The 23,033-nt window shown below is 36.3% G+C and overlaps 1 pseudogene; it reads right to left on the minus strand.

Moving 5' to 3' along the window:
- Positions 1 to 21,084: 21,084 nt before the first annotated feature.
- Positions 21,085 to 21,970, minus strand: LOC149190225 (small ribosomal subunit protein mS47-like; annotated as a pseudogene).
- Between the last annotated feature and the right edge of the window lie 1,063 nt (positions 21,971 to 23,033).

A 23,033-nucleotide genomic window follows, 5' to 3' on the forward strand; every position in this document is an offset into this window, starting at 1 on the left:
AAGAAAAAATATTTTGATAATTAAGTTTTGCGATTCCCCTAAAAATTCAAATTCAGGATGACGGCTCTATTTTCTCAAGGATAATATTTGAGGATAAGGTGGACTAGTCTAACATCCTCTAGTAACAATTATTTAAGAAGGGGGTTGTTACATAGGAATTTGTGTTGACTCATACCCAGTTCTTTAGGTAGAATTCCTAGGTTTTGGTTTTGAGACTTCATCATCATTATGTTCAACAATTATTGGTGAAGTTTGAGTATTTACCACTCGACTATACCAGAGATTTAATTCATTATATTCCATGGTGGAAATATTGTATGCAGGAAGGTTGAGTGTGTCAACCTATTGATCTCCCTTATCATTTGGATTTGGGTTGGATTAAACAGGCAGTTGTGGACAAAGAGGAGGATTACTGGTGGAGGCATTAGTGGGAAGTTGTAATTGTTTTTGTGGCATAGGTTATGGTAATTGTCCTAAAGGAGGAGGAGGTCCATGCCAATTCTAGGACCATGAAGGAGCTCGACCAGACTATGGGAACCATAGTTTCCAGGGCATTGGATATTGACAGGACTGTGGCCATGAAGGTGAAAAGGGTACAGAATGAGGCCCAAAATTGAAATTATTAAAATAACGAGAAGGGCCTTGAGGTATACCTTGATTCATGTTTTGTGGTCGTGGTTGCGATGGTTTCCTTGATCCCATGAAGTATAGTTGATCTACTTCTTTATTTTCTCCCTAAAAAACTGCCTTTAGTCTAGGAAGAGATGGACAGGTGCTAGTGGAATGACTTTGTCGACATATCAAACATGTCTTGACAGTATTCAGTGGAAATTCCTTCAGTGGGCGCTTCTTCCTGCATTGAGGGAAGAAAATGGACATGGCATTCTTTGCTTCCATCTTCTTTTGTTTCGCTTGTAAATCGTCCAGTTGTGAGGATAGTGTGTTCAAGATATCTATCCTCAAGTTGTCGAGAAAGTTTCAAATTTCTACTTTCGTAAGTCCACTGTTGGATGTCTTGAGGGCTCAGATCCCCTACCTCTGCCTCGCATCTCCATGTGAACACTTAATGCACAATTCGGAGATGGTGTCAAAATATTCCTTTGTTATATCTCCCTTTCCTACTATGTTCAAAGGTTCCAAAGATTCCTCCCTTAGTGCCCAGAGAAAAATTATCTTCAATATGTGCTTATCCAAATCACTGTGGCCTGATCTCTACAAACTATATTGGAAATGTTCCACAAATTCCTCCATGTTCTCATCCTCTTTCACATAATATTAAAGAGTTATTCCTTAACATCTTGGGAATCACAGTAGTCTTGATACTTTTGGAGGATTATTGTCTTCATATCATCCCATGTAGTAATATATTCCCCCCTAAACCCATGAACCAGCTCAAAGTTGTTCCCTTCAAAGTGGTGGGGAACATATTCAATTTATGAGCATCATAAATATAGTCATACACCCGAAAGAAAACTTCGAATTCAAATAGGAATGTGTCCAGATCCTCAGATGAAAGACCATGAAAATTAGGTAATATTGTTAAAGGAATAGGCTTCATAGGTGCATCACCCCTGATATCTCCAATTGGGAACTCGATTGAAGCTGTTGTATGAGCCATGAATATCTTCCAATATCCACTTGGAATCTCAATAGGTTGTAGTTTTTCTATAATGTGCAATTGAGTCTATTTAACAACACTCCCTCAATCAAATGGTGCAGTGAATTCCCTTAGATCTTCTTCTTCTTTTGAACTCATAGTGTTCAGTTCCCTTAATACTATGCTTGCTACTTCGTCTTCCCCGAATTGTGATTTTGTTATTGGGGGAGGTTATGGTTGTGAAACTAACTGCCCTCGAGATCTCGTATGAGATCTCACCCTAAAAACAACTCACGATGATGCTCCTGATTCAGATTTTGAAATGATTTCTTGGATATAGGTAATTCTACAGAGATATTTCCTTCCTCTTTTGGGGGGTCTTCCTCTACCCCTTTTATTTGTATCTCTATTCATGAATTATGAAAGTAAAAGAAAAAACATTCAAGAAAATTGAAAGCTCAGGACATGGATTAGGGTGAAAACTCCCCTCCCCAAGAAGAGAGAATGGCCCCTAAAAAGAAAGTAAAATAAGGAAAACACCAACCACAAAGTTCTAAGCTTAGGACCTGAAATAGGGTAAAAAAACTTCCCTTCCTAGGATGAGAGAGTGGTTCCTATGAAAGAAAGAAACAATCTAATGCTTAGGACCTAGAGCAGGGTGAAAAACTTCCCTCCCTGGGATGAGAGAATGGTCCTATGATTAATACTGGTCATAATTTCACGCATTTGATAGCCTCCCTAGCAACAACACCAAAATGCTAGTGTCCATATATGAATCATGAAATTCACCCAATTCCATATTAGTTTTCAACCCAAGGCTTGACTAGTTATTTCAAGGCTATCATGCAAGGTATATGTAGGCCACGGTTTCCCTACCCAGCATTGAACATTTAATCATAACATAACAATGTGTAACAACAAGTTATAACTATAACAACAATAAGAGTAACAACTATTTAAGACTCACAGCAAGACACTAAAATCATTACACAACAAAGAGATAACACAACAGAAAATAAACCTATGCACACATCTAATCCAACAATGCCTGGTGAGGAGAGTGGGCCCAACTCCCTAATCAGGGCTATGGAAAGACCAAGATCTATAAAATAATCAAAATATCAACAATTGTATTAATCAAAATATCATTACATATGTCTATTGTTACAACTCAGAAATATTGTATATCTCCTAGAGATGTTTTTCCCAGCCCCATACTCACTACTTATACATTTCATTAATCAATTGACAATTCCTAAGATTATGGCAATTGTTTGCCTGCAAATACATAATGGTTTCTTGAGATAAAATAGAATTCAAATATAGCTCTTGTGTTGGTCGATAGGTTGATCCATCGCTGCAGCTGATATCCAAAGATAGTGTTGCCAACTCAATAGTCATCATACGCTAAATCATGCCTTTGATCATCAATCCTCCAAATATACATGAAAACTTAAGTTAGCAAGTCGCTTTAGGCAATAATCCCCTATGACTATGCGTCATTGATTAAAAATTCACAGAAACATGACAATAGGTGTACCTTTGCTATTTAGAATACAAGTCGATCAACAAGGGATGAAATGAGTACAGGAAAGGGATAAAAAGGCAGGTAAGAATTGGGCAAAATTAACAATAAATAACATGTTACCCAAGTCTGAAGGAAAGAGCGTCATCATGATGGTAGTTGGTAGACTTACCAAGTATGCACACTTTTGTGAATTATCTCATCCTTTTAAAGCAAATACAGTTGTTACTGCATTTATGGAAACAATTCAAAAGCTACATTGAAACTAAAATATTATTGTAAGTGATAGAAATCCCAATTTTACTCAACTAGCTCATAGCTCATCTTATCATCCTCAATCTGATGGGAAAACTTAGATAGTGAACAAATTTTAGAAGGATATCTTTGTTGCTTTGTATCTCATAAACAAACATAATGAGTCAAGTGTGTACTCTTCGTTAAATAGTGGTATAACACTTCCATACTATATGAAAAGTGACCCCATTTATGGCACTTTATGGATATCATCCACCAACTATCACATCATCTTTAAGGGAAAAATCTATGGTTTAGGCTATGGAAGATCACATCGAGCACCAACAAGAAGTTATCCAACTCTTAGTTGATAACTAGTGTGTCACCAAGTGTTGTAGAAGCTACAAAACCCTCCAAAAGTTTGGCTTACACTCAATTTTGAAGCCTTCCTTGGTCTTTTACATTGTTTTCTTAAACACCGAAGCTTATTTCATGAGCTTTCTTGAAGTTTTTTGTTCCCTTTTGCATGTTGGGTAAAATATTGTTTTTTGGCATGTTTGGTTGTCACGCAATGCGTACAAGCCTATTATGATGGTTTCAAGGATCTATCTTTGTGTACATGATATTTTCTAACTATGTAAACATATGTTCCACTCATTCACAAAGTTTTGAGCATTGTCGCACAAGTGTCGTCATGATCGTCCCAAATTCTATCTTAAGTGTCGCACTTGTCGTAACTTATTGTAAATTTGTCAAACGGAGGGAAATTATTTGATCATGTGTTTATATAATCTATGAGATTGTGTCATCCAAATATTCTAAGTGTGTGATCATAGTCAAAGTTCATCACTGTTCACAACGATCTCACCGATCCCACACTTAGCCATTTTCGGAATAACTTCCCGACTGAGAAACCTAGATTCACTTAGCCTTTCTTGATCTGAGCACTACATAGTATCAGTCCTTTATCTATGACCTTTCTACTTGACACTCTGTAATTTGCAGTTTGTGCCTCCCAGGACTATTGTACTACGCAGTTTCTATGCCCAAGCCCTGGCCTTGATCTTTAGAATTACGTAATCATGTCCTCAGCCTGGCTTAAACTACACACTTTGCAACCTCAAGCCTCAATCTCATCCCCTAAGCCCTTAAAATATGTAGTAGCCTAGCCTTCCTCGACTCCCAAAACTGTGTAGTGAGCTATCCTAGTGCCCATTCCTTTAGCCTGTCCCACTGGCTCTGGAAAATACGTAGTCTTGGGCCTTAACCCAGCTTGAACTATGCACTACACAATTTTAAGGCTCAATGCTTCCCCTTTCCTGCCTAAATTTCACAACTACGCAATCACTGAGTCCCTTTTCCCATCCTATCACTTGTTCCGAGCTCATTTGGTGGATCATAATACATCATCTTAAACTAGGGGGTTTTCAGAATGTCATCTCTTCATGAGTGAATTGTAGAAACAGGTACCCTATCATGTCATGGTAAGATGATGGAGAAGGAGAAGAAGGAGGGAAGCATGCTCAAAGAATCTCTTACAGTTGAAATTACAAGTTGCTCGATCAAGAGAAAGTGAAGGGACACTGGTTGCAACCACTATTCAAGACTTGAGATCATTGAAGATTCCTCATCACCAAGCCATGCGAAGGTGAAAAGAAATCATATTCAAGAAGACATCCAGCACTTAGTAGCAACAGTAGCTTCACATTGCCACATCATCAAGTAGTCCATGTCAGTAGTGTCATGCCATGAGTGGTCATATGCAACATCACTATTGTGGATCATGTATATTGTATTCAAAATGTATTGTAAAGTGGCAGTCCAAAGGACACACATGGAATGTAAAGATTCATGTAAGTTGAAAATTCATAGGAAGTCAAACATTCATGAGAGTAGTCAAAGAGTCAACCATGGTTATATATACTCCCTCATTGTATGAGAAAAGGACATTTCACCTTGGCTCCTCCGCAAGGCATTAGAGAGATAAGCTAGTTCTTTAAGGAGCAAGGAGTAGCTCCAATGCTCCACTACTGGAGCTAGTGATGTACATTGTAAACATGTTTCTTGGAAATTTTAATTAATAATGGAAGCCTTCAATGCTAACACATTCTTCATGCATGGGTTATGAATGTTTGTAAGACTACTCTACAAATGTTGGTATTTCATGTTTCCTATCACATGTGCTAATATAGTTGAATTATTTCAATTGTTTTAGTAGTTATCTTGTTGATATGTGTTGTAATGGTTTTTATTGTTGTCCCATCCTTGACGACTATTCGGTGTGATATTAGGCAAATATTTTTTCATTTTTTAGTTGTAACTACCATCTTATCCTCTGTGGATTATTCTGCTGGATGTTAGACAAATCCTTGTAGTTCATGTGTGTCTCTTCTTGGGTGGTACTACTACCTCTCACTTAGAGGCTAACTTTTCTCCCCTCTCTGTAGTAGAAGAACCTTGACACATTTACAACTAAACACTCACTAGGCAAACCTTTTTTATTTTCGAAGACACCATTGCAACCCTCTCTCTTTCTGATAGTTAGATCCAAGGAAAATATGTGAGGATTCAACAACCGAGGCTTTAAACTGAATGGGACTCCTACACCAAATGGTGTGAGGTATAATTGAGACTTTACATCTCGGGGAGATCCACTGAATGTTGGCGGGTCTAGCAACGTCAACAAATTCCATCAACAGTTATTAACATTATCACTACCACTCCATCAGCAGTTATTACACTGTCCAACATGGAATTCCACATGGTTATATAATTAAATTTACAACTAGAATTTAACAATTTGTAACACCTATAAGGTTTCCTCACAACTCAACTCAAGATCTGGAATGTTTTGGTGAGTGACCTACACTTTACACTAGGTCTCATGATCTGAGAACAAATCCATGATGCTTTGCTAACAACGAGAGCTCAACGGTGAGAATTGAAACTTAGGTTTTTGATAGGTAACTACCAGCCCGACCTGCTTAGCCCAAGACTCATTCGGTATTTTCACAGTGAAGGCTTTCTCTGCACATCAGTGAAGTTAATTTTTTTTCCAGGGGAGAATTTCAACTGTTCAAAGGAGGTTCTAACCATAGGCATGGCTTGCTTAATCATTCAAGCCCTGTCATGACAACTCCATGCCAAAATTTATTCAAAGGTAAGCCTTTTTCCCCATTTCATGATCTATGTTGAATAAATTTCTTGTAAATCTCATGGCTTAATGGAATATTGTTCTTGTAATAAGGGTTCATCTACCCACCATGCCATGGTTTTCTAGATAACCTCTTATGGGTTGTGGACATTTGAAATGTACTCTTATTCCCTTCCTGCTGAGGTGGAGGTTTATTTTCATAAATATACTTGACTTCCTCGGTTTAATACAACGACCTATTGCAATTGGGCTTACAAGATATTTTGTGGCAATTTTACTCTTCCTTTCAAGTTTGATACTATCCATTTCTCCCTTTTCTAGTGTTATGTAGTCATATTTACTGAGTTTTCATTATATTAATCACCTTCGAACCGATCTTACAAGTGCCTGTTTTCACTATTTTATTTCTAGGAAGATAAACCGAGGGGGCTAAAGGACTCTTGAGGAAATGGTCTGATGTGTGGTTTCATGATCAGGGGTTGAGATTGTCTAGAGTCTTGAATATCAAATCAAATTCTAACAATTCCCTCTAGGCCCTGTTTATATGGTGTAATGTGACCGGGGCTTCTTCTGAAAAATATGTGACAAAGGGAGTGGGTGTAAGCCTGTAGGCATATGTTATGAATGAGCCAATAGATTTTGGAATTTTGTGCCATATTTTGGGCTAGTCCACCATAACTGGTAATGTGTTAAACGTTTTGATAAAAACATGAATGAGTATGAAACCGTTTCAGCAGAATGGGAAAATTGGGTGGCATCTTTGGCAATGCGACCAAATCTAACAGTTTGCCAAATTTAGAAAGTCATTGCTAAATCCTATAAAAAATCCAGAATCGAGAAAATCAATAGTTAAACTGAACTTCTTATCTTACAACAAGAAGGGAAGATATTGATACATCATGAACACAAAAATAAGACTTAATGAAATTCGAACATGAGTGAAAAGTATGAATTCATGCAAGTTAAAGAGCTGAACTTAACTAAAGTTCTACATCTAAATATATTAACTCTAACTCTTTATAAGAAAAATTGAATTATCAATAAAGTTGTTGATGTTGTTGATATCATCTTTGTTGTTGTTGGTGGTGGTGTCTGTGGTGATTTGATTAGTGAGAAGAGATTGTTTAAGGTGATTGTTTTGGTGATTAGGGTTTGTGATTGAGGAGAGATTTATTTTTTTCATCAAAAGGGAGTGCACTTCATGATTTGAGTTTTAAAATGGAATGAAAGATGAATCAAGGAGGTCAAGGAAGCGGTAGCTTAAAAATCAAGGGTCATAGCTCCTTCTAGTAGTGGGTGGTAAACAAACATGGGTTGGAGTTTCATTCAGTGGCAACTAATAAATGAGGGGTAGTAGCTCATTTTAGTAGCAACTAATAAATTGAGTAGAAGCATCCTTCTAGTTGGAGCTAGAAAACTTTGTAAAAGCAAGTTGAAGCTTGCCTTTATGAAAATAATTGAAGAAAGGATTGAAGAATATATGTGTTTAACATGTTCTTCTAGTATTGATCCTTGTGGTGCATATACGAATGGTTGTTTAAGTGTTAATTGGTGTTTTAGTATTCTTTAGTTATAAAAGAAAGTTTTAAAATTATCACAATACTGATTCACTGACCCTCTTAGGATTGTCCTAGTTTCTAACATAAAGCTCCACATAAAGGAAAGGATTGAATGAACAAAGAGAAATTCAAAACACTAAGATGAACTGTGAGCGTTAAGGTATGAGATTGCATGTTTCTTGGATGCTTATCATGATAGCTAAAAACTACACCTGGGAATTGTTCCCACATTTTATGACCAATTATGGATTTCAATAATTTGTGTAGTTTCCTTTCTCCCACTTGACATTATTATAGTGTTGTCCCTACCCTTTTGCAACCATAAATTTTTCTTTGAACTGGAAAATGTATGATCTGTGACACTGATATACCTACTTGAGTGTCCGCATGCTCACATAAAGTGTGGATGAAAGTGTATTATACATGTGTGGATTCTCATGGTGGCAAGATGGCCATGTAGGTTGTCAAGTGGTGGAAGCCTACATCCCCTCATTAGACTTGAACTCATTCATTATTGTCCTGACGTGAATTTGATAGGCACCATCCATGGGGAAATTTTCACAAAATAGATTAATTGGTTTATCATTCATCCTCTTTCGCATAAACAAAGACAAGATGTAAATTATTTTCTATTTACTTATATTGTTAGATGCAAAGTGTTATGTTATATTTATGTTGATAGATGTTTTTTCTATTGAAAATAGGGCACTAGATGAAGAGCTTAGGATAATGAAATTTATTATTTAGAATGAATGAATATATATATATATATATATATATATATATATGAGAGATTAAAATTCAATTCTTAAATTTAATAATTATTTTCATAAATGTTCCTTTTTAGAAACCAAATGGTAGATGAAAATCTTCAAAAATAAAATGTTAGATAAAATGTTCAAAATGAACTAGATTCATTATTTAGAAAACATGTTTGTAACTACTATTAAGTTCAAAGACCAAGTCTATCATTTAATTCAATTGCTACATTGCTAGCTGCGAATGTAGACTTCACTGGAATGGGGTCTGCAACCTTTTGTCAACCTGTCCACAATGACCATGATGGAATGATGTCGTCTCGCTGTCCTCGACAAACCAGTGATGAAGTCCATGGAAATGACCTTCCATTTCCACTTTGGAATTGCAATCGGATGTAGCAGTCCACATGGATGCTTACACTCTACCGTCACAAGCTGACAATCGAAACACCTAGCCACAAACTCAGTGACATCCTTTTTAAGGTTTGGCTAATAATAAAATTTATTTAGTTCGGTCAATGTCTTCTGATAACCTGGGTGACTTGAATAATGTTTCACATGAAACTCCTTTAAGATCATCCTCTTGGGCTCACTACTGTCTGGCACATATATAAATTGTTTTTGAATCTAACCAATCCCTTTGTTGTAAGAGAATAGTCCACCTCCTGTGCACATGCACCTGTACCTATACTTGTACCACTACCTATACTTGTGCATGTACCTACACTCTACTGCAACCTGTGCATAATCTCCATGTACCTGACATCCTGTTGTCCTGCTTGCAAGATCCTATCAAGTATGTCCCATAGGGGCTCATAGATACTAAATGATTTGCATCTATCCACCTACTAAGAGCATCTTCCACCCAGTTCTCCTTTCCTTTGGTGTACCTAATCTTGAAGTGAAACTCACTAATTGTGGCCAACCACCTCGCTTGTATGGCATTCAAATTTGGTTGGTCAAGAAAGTACCTCAACCTAATGTGATCACTCATTAGTAAAAACCTCCTACCATGCAGATAGTGCCTCCACATATTCAACGCATGTATGATTATTGCTAACTCAAGATCATGTGTCGAGTAGTTCTGCTCATGCTCATTTAGTTTTCGTGACTCATAGCATACCACCTTTCCTTCTTGCATAAGGACTCCTACAATTCCTCTCTTGCAAGCATTTGTACATACTACAAACTCCTTGTCCAGATCTGCAATCTTTAACACTTCAGCATGTCTCAACGACTATCTAAGACACTCAAAACTGACCTCACACTCCTTGGTCTAGTCAAAATTCTTACCTTTTCTCTGTAGTGATGTAATAGGATAAGTAATCTGTGAGAAGTTCTTGATGAACCTCTTGTAATAGAATGACAACCCCATGAAATATCTCACCTCATCCACATTTCTAGGAGCTACCCACTCCTTGATGGCCCTTTTCTTTTATGGATCTATTGCAATTCCCTCGTTGGAGACAACATGTCCCATTTAATGTACCTCAGTCTGAAAGAAACAACACTTGTTGAGCTTAGCATACAACTGATGCTCCCTCAACAACCTAAACACTGCTGCTAAATGCTCAGCGTGCTCTTCCTCATTTTTAGAATATACCAATATGACATCAATGAACACATTAACAAACTTATCCAAATATGGACACAATACATTATGCATCAAGCACATAAATGTAGATGGGGCATTAGTTAAACCAAATGGAGCTACAACAAACTCATAATGCCCATACCTGGTCTGGAAAGTTGTCTTGTAAATGTCCTCCTCTTTGATGTGTACATGATGGTATTATGAGCTCAAATCAATCTTAAAGAACACTGCTACTCCCTACAACTGATAAAACAAGTCATGAATCCTTGGTAACAGATAACTATTCTTGATGGTCACTTTGTTCAACTACCTGTAGTCAATGCATAATATGGGAGTACCATCTTTCTTCTTCACAAATGATACTGGTGCACCCCATGGTGATACACCTTGCCTAATGTATCCATTGTCCAACATTTCCTTCAACTACAACTTCAACACTACAAACTCAGGTGTTCTCATCTTGTAAGGTGCTTTTGATGCAAGAGATTCCCATGACACTAACTCAATAGAAAAGTATACTTCCCTGTGAGGTGGAAACTCTAAGATATCCTCAGGAAACACATCCTAAAATTGTTGTAGTACTAGGTACCTGCTCAAAACATCTACATCCTCAACTTCTTTTCCCTTGTCACTAGAAATGTGTACTACGAATAACACACACCCTTTCCAATGACTATGTTTTTCCTACATAGCTATCACCATCCTAACTGATATGGCTTTCTTCTTTCCCTGCAAGACTCTTGGTTCCCCATTGTCATCCACACACTCAATTTCTTTGTCATAACAATCTACCTTGGTTCTATGGAGGTACAACCAATCCATGCCCAACAACATAATCTACGATCCCAATAGTAATACATTAAAATGTGTTGCGGTAGGCATATGTACAAGCTCTTACCCAATGATGAACTCGCTTCTTTGTACTTGTAGCCAACTTTTCTTACCAATTTCTGCATGCAATTCCTTACTTAAAAAACACTTACCCACAAAGTTAAGACTAACATAACTATAATTAGATCCAGGGTCAATCAAAACAGAAATAACTTGATCACAAAGCTTACTATCCATCTCCATGATAGATGTCTGATGGTGTGCCTATTTGTTATCCAATGTTGCATAAATACGAGGAACTCTTTGACCAACATCCCCAACAGTCTCTGCCTCCTGCACACTTTATATATGAGGCCTACCACCCTGATTATGTGGAAAATCTCTCTTAATATGCTCCTTATCACATTTACAACACTCCAACTAACTAGTACCGTCACCTCTATACTGCTGCTGTGATCCCTCTCCCTATCTAGCCGCATTGAAACTATTTTATGGTGCCACATTTTCTTTCTCAAATGTATTTTAAGGCATTGTTATTTTCAGCTACCATTTATCTTTACCTTTGCCTTTTCCTTTCCATGCTTGCTAAGATTCATTCTTATGCTTTGACTGTTCATAACAATGTTTCAATTTCCCAATAACTTCCTCAAGTGACCAAGGCTCATCATACTCAATCTGAGGCACTTGTGTTGTTTACAAAGTATAAAAATGGTACTCTCGGATTGTGCATTGACTATAGGTAGTTGAAAAAAGTGACTATCAAGAACAGGTATATGTTACCAAGGATTGATGACTTGTTCGATTAGCTGAAGGGAGTAGCAGCGTTCTCAAAGATTGACTTTCGATTAGGATACCATTAGGTACGCATCAGGGAAGAGGACATTTAGAAGACATCTTGCTAGACCAGGTATGGGGATTATGAGTTTGTTGTAGTTCCATTCGGTTTGAATAATGATCCATCTACATTTATGTGCTTGATGAATAGTGTGTTGCCTCTTTATTTAGATAAGTTTGTTATTATGTTCATTAATAACATATTGGTATATTGGTATATTCCATCAGCGATAATTAATGTTATCACTACCACTCCATCAATAGTTATTACACTATCAAGCATGAAATTTGACATGGTTCTATAATTAAAGCTACAACTAACATTTAACAATGACTAACACCTATAAGGTTTCCTCATAACTCAAGTCAAGATCTGGAATGTTCTGGTGAGAAATCTACACTCTACACTTGGCATGCTAGGTCTTGAGATCTGAGAATAGATCTACAACTCTCTGCTCAAAATGAGAGATCAACGGTGAGAATTGAAACTTATGCTTTTTATGGGTAACTACCTGCCCGACCTACTCATCCCAAGACTCATTCGATATTTTCGCAGTGAGGGTTTTCTCTCCACATTGGTGAGGTTAATTTGTTTTTACAAAGGAGAATGTCAACTGTTCAAAGGAGGTTATAACGATAGACATGACTCACTTAGCTATTCAAGCCCTTTCATGACATCTCCATGCCAGAATTTATGCATAGGTAAGCCCTGTTCCCCGTTTCGTGATCTTGGTTGAATATATTTCTTGTAAATCTCGCAGATTAATGGAATAGTTTTTTTGCAACAGGGGTTTGTCTTCCCACCATGATAGGGTTTTCTAGAGAGCCTCTTATGGGTTGTGGACATTCGAAAGGTACTCTTTTTCCCTTCCCATAGAGGTGGAGGTTTATTTTATTAAATATACTTGAATTCCTCGGTTTAATACAACTCCTGGTTGCAGTTGGCCTTACAGGGGGTGAATGGATGAAGAGATATTTTTCTCAGCCATTCTATGGTCAGGTGGAATGTGGTACTCACATCCCAGGTTTGGATTTTTCATCATCAATATGAGGTTATTTATCCTTGTAATTCTATGAGTATTATACTAGTTTATATGTGGATTATATGGCTATGATTTCCTTGGTAGTTATGTTACTATTATGTTCGTTATGTATATGTTTTATGACAGTGGCTATGTATGGCTCTCATCACGTTTTTACTTGTAAATGAATGAACAATGTATCTATGACCTAATAAATGATAATGTAGCAAATGCTATAAGGGTACAATGTTCCTTAGTGGTTCTCAGATAAGTATGAGATCCTTATGCTTAAATTTGTTGTGTACACATGTAGATTAAATATTCGTGATATGCTTGATGAAATGCATGTCATGGCTAGTATGGGTCCAGTTCAGGGCTTGTTCAAGTATTTTCATTTGCATCATTGTTTCCTTGTTATATTTCTGTTATGAAGGTGTCATTCAATTCTCGGCAGTGACCTAGGCTCTAAGCCTAAAAAGTGGATGAAATCTTGTGGACGCTGGCACAACACTAAGAAAAATAGTCCCTAGACACTGACATGCCTTGTCATGAGAGAATCTAGAGCCTCCTTGACGCTGTCAGGCCCATAGTATGGGAGCGTCCAGAGGTCAAGTGGTCGAAAACCTCAATGGGACCCAGGGGCTAGCTACATGAGTGGTTGGGATGGTTCATGGGAGTCTTGTAGTTGATGTGGAAGGTTTGTATGTTATATTCTATCAATTCCACTTCATGAAGGTCACATAGGAGGTTGAATCCAATGATAGTATCCTCTCGTTAGATGTTTACCATGGTTGGCCTATTTCTTAGGTAGATGCGGGAGGCAGGTGTTACAGAATTACATATATTCTCAGCATATCCTCAATCACTTGATTCACCTGTTCAGTCTTCCCATCAGTTTGAGAGTGGTTTGCAACATTGAACTGTACTTGAGTACTTAGCCCCTCAAACAAGGCCTCCCAAAATGTAGAAGTGAATATAACATCTCTATAAGAAATTACCACCTTTGGTATCCCATGCAACCTTAAAATTTATTTCATAAATATATTAGCAATATCGATTATCTTGAAGGTAGATTTCACCATAATGAAATTAGCAGACTTACTTAGTTTATCTACTACCACCATTATGGAGTCATTTTTTTTCATGGTATTAGGTAGGCCAGTAATAAAATCCAACGTAATGATCTCCCACTTCTATTCTAGAATGGGTAGTGGGTGGAGTACTCTGGCTGGATGCTAGTGTTTAGTTTTTACTTGTTGACATTCGAAGCACCTGGTTAGATAATCAACCACCTCTTTTTCATACCCAATTATCTGACTTTAGGGCTTGTTGCCACAAAAATCGATATTTAGAATCTCTTCGATCATCCTCTTTAATTTGTTCCTTGAAAGAAATTTCTATTTCACTGAAGGAGATATCATAAACAAAATTTAGCTTTCTACTTAAAGCATTTGCAACTCGATTCTCCTTTCCCTTCAAATGTTTAATTTAATATTAAAACTTGCTTAGGAAGTGGGTCCAATGTGCTTTTCGAGCATTTAAAGTTGGTTGTTTGAAATATTGAGTTAAATTGATGTGGTATTCCATTATTATGGATCGTTTCCCAAGCCAATAATGTCACCACATTTATAAATTGTGGATCATTGAAATTAACTCCAAGTCGTAAGTTCTATACTTCTTTTCATGTTCTTTCAACTTGAAATATTAGTAAGCTACCACCCTTCCTTCCTGTAGTAAGACTCCCCCTAGACCTTCCTTACAAGCATCAGTGCAAACTATAAATTCCTTATCCGAGTTAGCAATTGTTAAAATAGGAGCAGTAGTAAGTAAATGGTTGAGTCGATCAAAACTATCTTGGCACTCCCCCCTCCATTTGAAAGTTCTTCCCTTTTTTTGAAAAGTGGTAATTAGATAAGATACTTTTAAGAAACATTCAATAAACTGCCTATAATACCCTACAAGTTCCATTAAAGATATTATATCAACTACACTCTTAGGGATGGGTCATTCTAGTATGGTTTTTATATTTTCAGGGTCCACAATAATGTCATATTTAGTAATAACATGTCCTAAATACTGAATTTTCTCTTTCTAAAATTCACACTCACTGTACTTTAAATACAACTAATGCTCCCTTAGGTTCTGCAAAATGATTTTCAAATGCCTCTTATGTTCCTCTATGTTTCACGAATAAATAAGTATGTCATCTATAAATATCAATACAAATTTATCCATGTATTGATGAAATAAATTATTCATGAGACACATAAATGATGTAGGGGAATTACTTAATCGAAAGTGAAAAACTAAAAATCCATAATGCCCATAGTGAGTTCTGAAGGTTGTTTTATATATATCTTCTTTCTTAATTCTTATCTAACGATACCTAGAATGCATGCAATTTTAGAAAATAATGTATGCGCCTTCACTTTGTCAAATAAATAGTTAATACGAGGTAAAGGGTATTTATTTTTTGACTTTTAATTTATTTAATTTCCTGTAGTTGATACAGAATCACAAGGTACCATCTTTTTTCCTTAGAAATAGTATTGGAGCTCCCCAATTTGACATGCTTGGGAGCATGTATTTTTTTGTCAAGTAACCCTTGTAACTGCATTTTAAGTTCAGTCAGCTTGGGAATACTCATATGTTAGGGTGCTTTAGATACAGGAGAGGCTTCAAGAATGAGTTCAATAGTAAAGTCTATGTCCGTTTTAGGAGGCAATCCAGAATGTTTTATAGGAAAACATGAGAAAAATCTTGCACTATAGGAAAGTTCTCTAAGGTGGTATTCTTTTCCTTAGAGTTTGTATAACCCACTTGTACTACATAAATTTGAAACCCCTTCCTAATATAATTCACCAACTGAGAAGTTGTGACGAGTCATAGTTTTAGAGGTATTTTCACTCCTTGAATTTCTTGCCTCATTCCCTCATTGGTCGAGTAACTAATTGTTTTGTCTTTATAGTTTATGAGGGACCAATGTTTTTCCAACTAGTCCCTACCAAGACACATACCATATGATCCCACAGGTAAAACATTCAAGTTTTCTAATATTGGTTGTCCTGCCAATTCCACAAGACAACTATCAACCTTAGCCAACACCCTTTTTTTACCCCTGTACCTAGTTGTACTAGCCACATATTTTTAAATTTGATGGTTTTCAAGTGGCATTTTTCTACTATCTTAGGAATTATATAGCTTAAGTTATCCCCGAGATCAATTAAAATGAACACATCTTGACTGAAAATTTTACCTTCAAACTCTACAATGGTCAGTTGGTACTCAACCTAGTGATCATCAAGTACAACATTGATTCTAGGCAGGCTCCTTGCAACTTCCCCTACTGTGGATGCTTCTTGAACCTCTATTGTCCATTTTCGGTAAGGGAAATTCTTGAGACAAAGTTTTGCCCCACATCCCCAACATTGCAAGGGAGGTCTCGCTACAGGTTCCAGCTCAAATTTATTAGTTTGGTCAGTGGACTTTAACTCAGTTTGCCACCTAGACTTTTGTTGAATCTTTCTAGTACGTTTTTTCTATTGATTTTCTAAGAACCATTGAAATTCATATACTTCCCACCTTTCATACTCTATGAATTTTTAAGCCCTTTCTTCTCAAGCCACCATTTACCCCCCCCCCCCCCCTTTCTGCTTCATTTGCTGGTAAAATATTCGTGATTTCCTAATAACTTCGTTCGTAGTTTTTGTGTTGTCAAATTCCAATCATTCCTTCATGTATAGAGGTAAACTACTGATAAACCATTGGAATTTTTTTTCTTCTTCACGAATGTAAGGAACATACCATAGAAAGCCTGTAAATTTCGCTATAAATTCATCCATAGAAAGCTTCCCCAACCAAAGATTGTGAAATTCGTTTTTTTTTTTCTCATCATAAAATTGTTCAGTTAGGTATTTTTCATTAAAGTGTTTCTTAAAATTTTCCCAAGTCACCTCATGTTTGTCAATTCCCCATACTATTTTTACTTCTTCCCACCATAAGGTGGTCGTGCCTTACAATTGATAAATTTCCAAGAAAAATTTCGTATTATGATCATACTCTTAAATTTGAAAGTTCTTGTTCATGTTAATGAGCCAAGCCTCAGAAGCCTCCTCTTGTTCTCCATCAAACATCGTAGGTTTAATTTTCTTAAACTCTCCTTCTAATTCAATATTTTGCTTCTTAGGCCCCTTATGATTTGACACATTATTTGATTCTTCTTCTCAGTTCCCTTTGTCTCCTTCTAACTCTGAATTATCACCTCCTTGTCCATGTATGTTCTCATGGTTTGAGCTCGGAGCAAGGCGTCGATGGTTCTGTCTATTTGAAATACTTTTCATGATTTTCTCTTATTATTGAATTAGCCTCTCACTATTGGCCCTTAATTTAGCCATTTCATTCTTCAATTCCTTTATTGTTTCCAATATCACAACATTAATATTCCATGATTCTTCCCCCAATTGCACCCACTGTTGGGTGAAAATATGTTCCTTTAAGTCTGTTGTAGTACTTGCCCAACTATTTAATTTGTCAATCCGAGGTTCATAGACTTATGAGACACATGCACTATATATGCAGGACTGCAGTGGAACTAATCTAATCTAATATAAATTACTGAAATCAAATTAATCTAGAAAAGCATTGAAACACTAACTAGGAAAGCAGGAAATTGCATAAAGGAAAAGCAATACAACATGTGAAGAATTGAATGACAAACAACATATGTGAGCTCACAACAATAAAAATATCTTAAATTATATTACAAGAACCAAATTACAAATCATGAAAGCATAACAATAAAAGAATATGAATTAAAGTTAATCTCCATTCTCTGTTATTCAATATCCATTCTTCCTTATTAAAATGAAGAGAGAGCACTCTCTTATATACATGCGGAAGATAACCTTCTCATAATTACATATCCAATATTCTCTCAAGAACTCTCAACTAATTTCCCATTATTACAAGATATGATCCCACAAATATCTCAAGCATTTTTAACTACTTTCCCATTATTACAAAATATGATCCCTTTGAATCCCCCATAAATCTCTCACATATCTTGGATAAGATATGCCAACCAAATCCTCCATGATTTTCTCCTTAGGAATTGGATAAGATATGCCAACCAAATCCTCCATGATTTTCTCCTTAAGAATAGGCTTGCATAGTTATGTCCTTAATATGGTGGAGGAGATATTAATTCTTCACATATTTCCTACACATCACAAAACTCACATATTCTTGAGATATATATAAAAATATGTATATTTTCTAATATTTAATCATAAATTCACTTGTAATACAAAAATGAATAAAATGGAAAATAAGAAGGTGAAACCCAAATGTATGTATGAAAATGATATGATAAAAGGTTAATGGGATGATGAAATGTAAGGAATAGTGAAGAAAAAGGTGGATGAAAATATGACATTTCTGAGTCCCAACATCCTCCCCAACTGAACTTGTTGCATGTCCTCATGCAACCATGCATGGGTCTCTTTAAGAACATTTGGCATTTTGAACTTTGGCTTTACATGATGATGTCTTTTAATAATGAATGTTTCCAGGATATGTGAAAGACATGAGTAACAACTTACATTTTCTTATGGTTGGTTCTTGTGTGACAACCATGAATACAAAGAATGTTGGTTCTTGTGTTAACAACATTCATTTCGTTTTCTGTTCTCTTTTCTTCAATAATAATGTAAACACTCACTGGAAATCATAATGTGCATAAGAAAGCCCTTTTGTAATATTAATGAAGCATGCCAATATTGCGTATGAAGCAGAGTGCAACAAAGTATCATTGGAAAATAAATGTTGGTGAATGGTAAATGAGAAAAAAAATGGAGTGATAGTGGTGAAGAAATGGAATCATGGAAGTGAATATGTAGTGTGGTGAAGAAATGGAATCATGGAAGTGAATATGTAGTGTGGTGGAGAAATGGAATCATGGAAGTGAATATGTAGTGAACATAGTTCTCCCCCCCTCAATTGAATTGGTTGCATGTCCTCATGCAACTTGACATGGCTCATGAAAGGAAATGTAGCATGGTGAGGGAATTTTCCAAAATATTCAAGTTAGCATATAAGGAATTGCATGATTAAAGATTAGAAAACAACATACCTATACTTACCCAATAATGATGAACTATGCAATAGGAATGTAGCTATTGCTGCTGCTGGATCAGGAAAATGTGACTGATGTTGTTGTAACTGGATCCTGGGAAATGAAGGAATCTGAACTGCTGATGTTGAATCATGGAAAAGATAAACGCTAAAAGAGGAACTGTGGTACTCTCATAGATCAGAATGCATGCTGTTGTAACTGCTGAGGGAGTCGTGAAAAAGTGTATAGTCTTCACCTGCTACAAACCCGATGGTACAATTCTAAACATGCGAATGAATATGTCGATGTCGAGCATGAATAGAAATCATTGGATTACCAGCCATTGATGGATGTCATTAACCAATGCAAGGCAACTCACCATTGATGTCAATGAGTGCCAAGGTACCCGAGTACATCTTGCGAAGTGCGAATGGATGTGTTGAGGTCGAGCCACTTGCAAGATCTAAAGATCAAGGGACATTGATGTATTGCCATGATCATCAGCGAGAGAACTTGCCATTAAGGCATGCAAGCCTCTAGGTACTCAAAAGGAACTCTAGTCTATTTCCCAGATAAGGTGCTGATGTCGATGGGGTAAGACTTGTTGAAAGGTGGGCCTTAAGGAATCCCACATCAGTCAACGCGAGTTTGTACAAAATGATGTGGTAGGACTATAGATGGAAAGAACTCACAGACAAGCAGTGTGGATCAGCATGGCTAGGAAATCAAGGCAATGTAATCATGGAAAGGGAATGGGTTTTATTCAGAAGGCAAACTAGAAGGAAAAAATAAACTGAAAAGGATAAAGGGATGTATGCGATTCAGAAAAATAGGCGTGCATGAAGTCGTGAAAGATAAGGTAATGGAAGATTGCTGCAACATAAGGATGGTCTAGGCATGAGTAGTCATGACGCAAAAGGATTTTTGTGTAGTGGAAAATGTCATGATATGTGCAGTGAAGAATTAGTTCCTTCAAGCGTCCAATGATGCATGTTTCATTGTGATTTCGAAAAATCACTTTTGCATTAGATTGTTTTCACTCTGAAAAACTTAGCACCATTTCTGCATAAAAATTGTCACCTTTATGTGCCATATCCATCGATCTTTCCTATATGAAGTGACTCAAAAACAAATTAGCTCATTTTCAAGAATTTATGAAATGTCCATTTTTTTAATTATTTTTCAAAGTTACACTAATTGTGGATGAAAAAGGGTGTTGCATCGTAATGTTGAGCTTCCTGCATAAGCTTCTCATTAACCTACACATAACACCAATCTCATTTCACTTGTTAGTATATACATCCTAACTCTTGCCCACAAAAATAAATGATAAATTCCAACATACTTTTATTTCCCCCCAACTAGAAATATGGCATGTCCCCATGCAATGTACTCATTGATTGTGCAATACTTTTTCAGAATGTTTTTATTGGTTTGCAGGAAAATTGATTTAAAACATTTGAAAAGGCTTTTGTATTTCTTAGGGAACAAGTAATATGAATGAATGAGGGCAATTTTATTTTATTTTTTATTTTTATATGTTTTTTTTTATTATTAATAAATAACAAATTAAAAAAACAAAAGTTTTTAATTTATTATTTATGTCGATTTTTTTATATTTATTTATTAAAAACAAAACTCATAATGAAAATAATAAAAAAACTAACCCTAATTAAAAAAGATGACCAAGAGCGACCAGTTGTGTAACTGTCCTGCGCAGATTGTCTGGGTGGCTTGGCAAAGAGTAGGCAGAATGGAAGTTGGGCAAAGTATGATTCACATCGATTTGCTACAATAAGCTCACTTACTTCTCTGCAAGATTGGACCTTTCTATCGGCGTAACATTGTCTGGTCCAACTATAAAACGAACAAGACGTTTCCGTTATTGATGTTTCGAGCAAAGCCCACCAACAGAGGATATTCTTCGAGACATCTGTGCAGAATCCTTAAAAATTAAGCGCATCTTCAAGTGGGGGTCCAAATAATCACATGCACAATGAATGTATTAAACACAAGCTTCACGCTGTTTAATTGGTAGCTCTAGATCCTGCCAATCCTCAACCAACAGAGAAAAAATAATGGTTCACAGCTTCTCTAGACACTTGCTCAAGGCACGGTGGATCCCACTTCGGAGAAAAATCCTTATCTATCAAGCGTGCTCTAACACCCTCAAAGAAATCACCAGATATTTTTCTTGAAAGTGCATGACAAGTTGTTCTATACTCGCGAACCAAGCATTCATTGAGATTCTGAAACCTGCCCTCACGAATTGATTTCAAGGTGAATTTCAAACCTAGTGGAGAGGCTCCCTTCAGTTTCCCAATAGTATTTGTGTACCATTCATTATTTTGACCAGCTGCTTTTGTTTCCAGAGTACATAAAATCTCCTCAACAGTCTCCTTAGAGAAACACCGATCAATAGTATCCATTCTTCGAAGAGCACTTTCTGTATCTGGATAAACAACATCAGAATACTGATTCAATGTTGTTTCAACCACTGAGGGGTCATCTGTAATCAGCGTCCCTAGTCGCTCTTCAATCCAACCAATCCTAGCACTAACTAAAAGTGTGTTGCAAGGCCAGCAACAAGCATTTCTGCTCCATTCAAATGTGCCCTTGTTAGAGCCAAGTACTCCCCTAGATGGCCAGGCAAGTGTGACAGAAAATATGAGGCTCCTGCATGAGGATGGAATCCTATTTGTGTTTCTGGTGTAGCGAATATGGTCTTGTCTGTTGCCATACGAAACATCCAAGGGGTCTTGTCTAAAAAATGAAATTAACCCTATCTTTAAAAGCAAAAATGGTTAGTTTTTTCTTTTTTTTTGTTTTAAATATATATTTCTTCTTTTAATCAATGAAAAACTAAAATTTAGAAAGAAACTAAACTTTCTCTAGACTTAATTTTTTTTAACAAATGGACACAATGATTTGCATATTGAAAGATATTTTGATCAAGCATATTGCAAAACATTTATTTATTCTTGAAATTAGTCTAAATCATCCCTATTTTCTGATCCTCGCAATCGCACTAAGGGTGGAGGAGAGCATACTTATTCTAAGCAAAACTGAAAATGAAAGCAAAAACTACAAATGAAAGCCTACCTACTCTATACTAATTAGAAAAAACAATTAGTTATGTGTAGTTAAACTTCCAATGAAGCCACTCACGTAGTAGTAACAACAATATATCCAGTAGCGATTTTTTACATGATGGATGAAAATATTCGAAAGTGAATGAATCTAGTTGTTGTAACTGCAAATCAACTAAAAAAAATAAAAAATAAAAAGACGAATCTAATCTAATACTTATCTGGAACCATTGTTCGATAAATCTTTGATAAGCACAATTTCTCTCACTTAAATCATGTTGTAACTCCCGTTCTTCTACTTCGATCTGCTGTTCTTCTTCCTCGATCTCCTATTCGAATGATTGTTCGCCATTAGATATGCAGGATTCTTCATATGTTGAATCTTCGTTTATTGCTTGGGGAGTAGTTGAACTGTCAATTCTTGTCAAGATCTCTTTTTCCAGGGAAGAAGAGATTCCGACTTCTGCAAGGATCTGAGTGAGTAGTTCCAAGCTGACACTCATTATAAAACCATGTTGAAAGAGATTCTAAAAACAAAAAAATCAGCACACTAAAAATTGAACAAAAGGACCACAGAAATAATCTTGAATTCAATACTCAATTAAACCCTCTTACAAGGACTACTCATTAATTGAGTAATTGAATTCTTCAATTACAACCATGAACCATGAATTCATCAAACACTCTTCATAGTTGCGAAAATCAAACACACCTGCAGAAATTG

The sequence above is a fragment of the Pinus tabuliformis genome, chromosome 3_1, assembly GCF_031772625.1.
Source record: "Pinus tabuliformis cultivar Carrire ecotype Pingquan chromosome 3_1, CPIR1, whole genome shotgun sequence".
In the NCBI taxonomy this organism is placed as follows: Eukaryota; Viridiplantae; Streptophyta; class Pinopsida; order Pinales; family Pinaceae; genus Pinus; species Pinus tabuliformis.